Source organism: Papaver somniferum, chromosome 7 (genome assembly GCF_003573695.1).
Source record: "Papaver somniferum cultivar HN1 chromosome 7, ASM357369v1, whole genome shotgun sequence".
Taxonomy (NCBI): Eukaryota; Viridiplantae; Streptophyta; class Magnoliopsida; order Ranunculales; family Papaveraceae; genus Papaver; species Papaver somniferum.
In genome coordinates, this window is record NC_039364.1 from 83,784,449 (window position 1) to 83,788,317 (window position 3,869).

General features: G+C 34.5%; 1 long non-coding RNA gene across 2 annotated transcripts; it reads right to left on the bottom strand.

The window, feature by feature from the left end:
- Positions 1-289: 289 nt before the first annotated feature.
- LOC113297783 lies at positions 290-3,033 on the bottom strand. Of its 2 annotated transcripts, XR_003333717.1 has the most exons (7): positions 2,594-3,033; positions 2,261-2,349; positions 2,058-2,145; positions 1,855-1,944; positions 1,572-1,741; positions 1,433-1,479; positions 290-715 (listed from the first exon to the last, which is right to left on the bottom strand). It is a non-coding gene; the product is annotated as an uncharacterized LOC113297783 (long non-coding RNA). The 2 variants fall into 2 exon arrangements; XR_003333716.1 differs by having other exon boundaries at positions 1,855-2,145; positions 2,594-3,032.
- Between the last annotated feature and the right edge of the window lie 836 nt (positions 3,034-3,869).

Here is a 3,869-nt window from a genome sequence, read left to right on the forward strand (position 1 = left end):
CTGTTATTCGAACCGTTATTTATTTGGTGTGACTTTTTCTAAATAACAAACAGAAAATGTCATTAAGTATGACGACCAAAATTTATCATTTCTGGTGACGAATGAAGTCTGTGATTTAGAATCACGTTTTTTGTTTGTTAAATATAATAACGGTTGGGATCTGTGATTTCCTAGAAAACTGATTCAGATTTTGGTATTCAGATTTGGTGAATCAGAAGCATATTTTGATTCAGCTAAATTTGAGAACTTACTACGTTTTGAGTCTTTTGACACTGAATATACAATTGCATTTTTAAAATGAGTTTAACTTTATATTAATTACTGAAAATTACATCAAATACCTGAATACAGATTACAGAGTAAATGTATATTCATCAAACAACATAAGCAATTTGAAATTACATCCAAATATTGAAACTGATATTTTTTAACTGAATTCGATTTACTAAACTGTTACCTAGCTTCACCACTCTAATTTGGTAGCTCTTCTATAAGATTTACACAAGTTTTTGGCCACCTAACCTACTGAAAAATATCCAAGTACGCCATCTCTACTGCGTAACATCGCACTTGCATCCACAATTTCATCAATTTGGCGGTCAAAATCGTCAACGGTTGGAGGCTTTGCGCTATCAACATATGCATTTGCAAGTGCTCATTTCCTGAAGTTCCTCAAAAACCAATAGTAACAGGAATTTTCGGGGAACCCACTCTCCTGTATAACAAGATACCAAGTTAGTATAAATACTTCCTGATGTGAACCAATTCGAAAATCAACTAATCCCAAAAGTAAGGAGACAAGACTAATTGTGACCCCCCATGAGTAATATTGAAGCAGGGGTGGTATCAGGAACCACAACAAGAAGGTGATTTAATATCTAAAAAAGAACACAATTTCAGGTAAAATTCAAATTCAAGAGACAAAATACAACAAGTTTTGCATTCATTAATAAATGACTGGCGATATTCCAAACCCCTAAAACTTGTGAAGAGTTCAAGGAGCCTAACGAACTCTAATTAATAAATTTTGCATTCATTCACTATAATTATCAGGGGAGATGTTTGCAATAACGGAGATATGGTGCAGCATGAACAACAAACATATTTAATCCTCTACAAGAAGTGGTGAAAATTAAAAACGATAGCTCAGGAGATTGTGCATTAAGTAAGCATATATCAAACAATAATACACGCGTATGAGATTCTAAGATAATAGAGCTAGAGGAAAGGAGTTGAGGTCTCTGCATTACAGGGTAAAGGTATATATTAGTTGCAAATTCTTTCCTTGCTGCTTGTGGCAACAAATGGAGCGCAGACTATCTTTAATTAGCCAACTATAATTGTTATATTATAAGAAATGGAAAAAGACATAGAAAGAAGAGAAGTGCTGTACTAAAACTAAGATGCATCAAAAACTAATGAAGAAACAAACCTTTATACTACTCCTATATTTGTTGTTAAAGACAGACTCTTTTGAACCTGTAAGAAAACAAATTACATAATCACCATCTGGATGTATAAATGTACAAGTAAGAACCAATCTAAAATGATAGAAAATGAGGCTGCAGGACCTGGAAGAATATTTGTGAGCAGGCAGTTGGTTGCTGCACTTGTGTAAGTTGAAGATACAAGATCATCTGTATATGATGAACATTATACTTTTATTCTCGAAGGTCTGTCATCTTTCACTTTATAACTGTCACTTCCAACAACTCCATTAACTTCTCCAGAAAAGATGTGCCTAGCCAAAAATTAACCAATCGGCACATGTAAAACTCCCCGATCAAAAACGTTAACAACAAAATGTATGATAAAAAAAAGTTCTAGCAAACGAGAATGAAAATGAGAGCTTACCTTGACTTCAATTGAAATGAATTATAACCATTCAGAGCACGTTGTACTACCCTTCACCAACCTATCTACAGTTCGAAGTCCAACCTACAACTACCACAAAAGATATAGGGACGTGCATAGCAGTTTGTTACGGTCACCTCTCACAGGTTTAAACACAAAAAATTAACTAAACCTGGTAATATTAATTGTATAAGTTATATTACAGCTAAAAGATTGAATGAACTTGAGAAGATCCAAACTCGAGTACAAAATCGACGCCCTTTTATCCCTGCGAAACACAATATACACCACCTGAAATAAAAAAAGATCCAGAAAAGATTTTAAAAACTCCATCTAGCATTTTGCAACACTATTACAGTTGATACCACAAGTTATACCTATATAAATGACTTTCAAGCTTCTTTACCTTAGAAATGAAATTTTCCACCATTTCCGAGAAATGCAGATCACATACTCTCTTGTTTTTTTAAAAAGATTATAATTCTCATAGATGTCCTGTACACAAGAGATGAATTTAATTCGATTTTAGCATACCCTTCATGTACAGTAAGAGCTCTTACTAACTTTGATCATGATATCAAAAACCCAGCATCAACACCAGAATCATTGACATAACCTAAATCAACATTTTCTCACAAAATAAAAAATAAAAAACTGGAAACTCAGAAGTCCTAACCGATACCAATAATAATCCTAGCTAACAAAAATCAAATCAACTTAATATGAAAGGAAATTATACCAAAGATCTGCAAGGAATGCTACTGATGTCGTTGGTGATGAATCTATATCTTGAGATCGATTTAAACAATACCAATCAAATCTAATCTAATCAAATAACAATAATCTCAAGTAAAAACTAAATCGTAGTTGACATTGAGTTGACTTAAGTCATATTTTCATCTTTCGATTACTCAAACCCTATGATTTCATGCATCAAAAAAACTAGATTTAGGGTTACAGAAAAAGGGTTTGCTTTTGATTTCTGCTGATACAAGGTTTTGATATTGAGATGAGGGTGGTGATTAAGCTCCATTGGTGATAAATAATTAGAGGAGAAAAACTTTTTTGTTCAAAGAGAAGAAGAACGAGATGGGTAACAGGGAAAGAGAGTGCAGATTTGTCCGTTTAGCTCGATAAGACCAAGAACTAGATGGAAACATACTCGTACATCCCATTGGATTGTGGGGGTAAATTAAGCCTAGGCCTAATTATCACACTTGAGAATGACGGTTTTTCACGTTAAGTGGTGGACCCAACTATTTCTATGTTATATGACGGAATTTGTTTGTGAATCTGTATTCACATAACTAATCCGTCATTTAAAAACGTTATTTATTACCCTTTCTAGACTAGTGCACAGTTTTAGAATCCTCCAGATAAGAAGGTCATGAGCTTAGAAAAAACTCTTTCCTCATTTATTCGAAACACTGAAAAGATTCACCTATCGCTTTCACATGACATGGAAGAAAGTAAAAATATAGGCCGGGCTAATTCTCAGGCTATTTCCGAGTTAAAAAACCAGGTTAGTCAAATAAATGAGTCTTTGAGAGAACAAGGTAAGTTTCCTAGTCAAACACTACCCAACCCTAGAGGAATTTATGAAGTAGGTACGAAACCATCAAATCAATTGAATGCTATTAGAACCCTTAGGAGTGGTAGAGTTATAGACAATAGGGTAACCATGCCCGATAGTGAACATACTGTAGTTCACCCCTCAAGATCTCACCCCTTAGGACCACCAGTAGCTGAGGAGACTGATAAAGTTTCTGATGATGCCAATTCGGTTCCTGGGAGGTCTGATTCTGTGCCTAGATCCCCATTTCCCCATCTATTAGTACCAACAAAGAAGGAATCGAACTTTAATGACATATTGGAGGTTTTTAAGCAAGTCACCATAAACCTTCCTTTATTAGATGCAATTAGGAAACTTCCTGCTTACGTTAAGTTCCTTAAGCATATGTGTACGAGAAATAGAAAGCTAAATGTCCCTAAGAAAGCCTTTTTAGCTACCCATG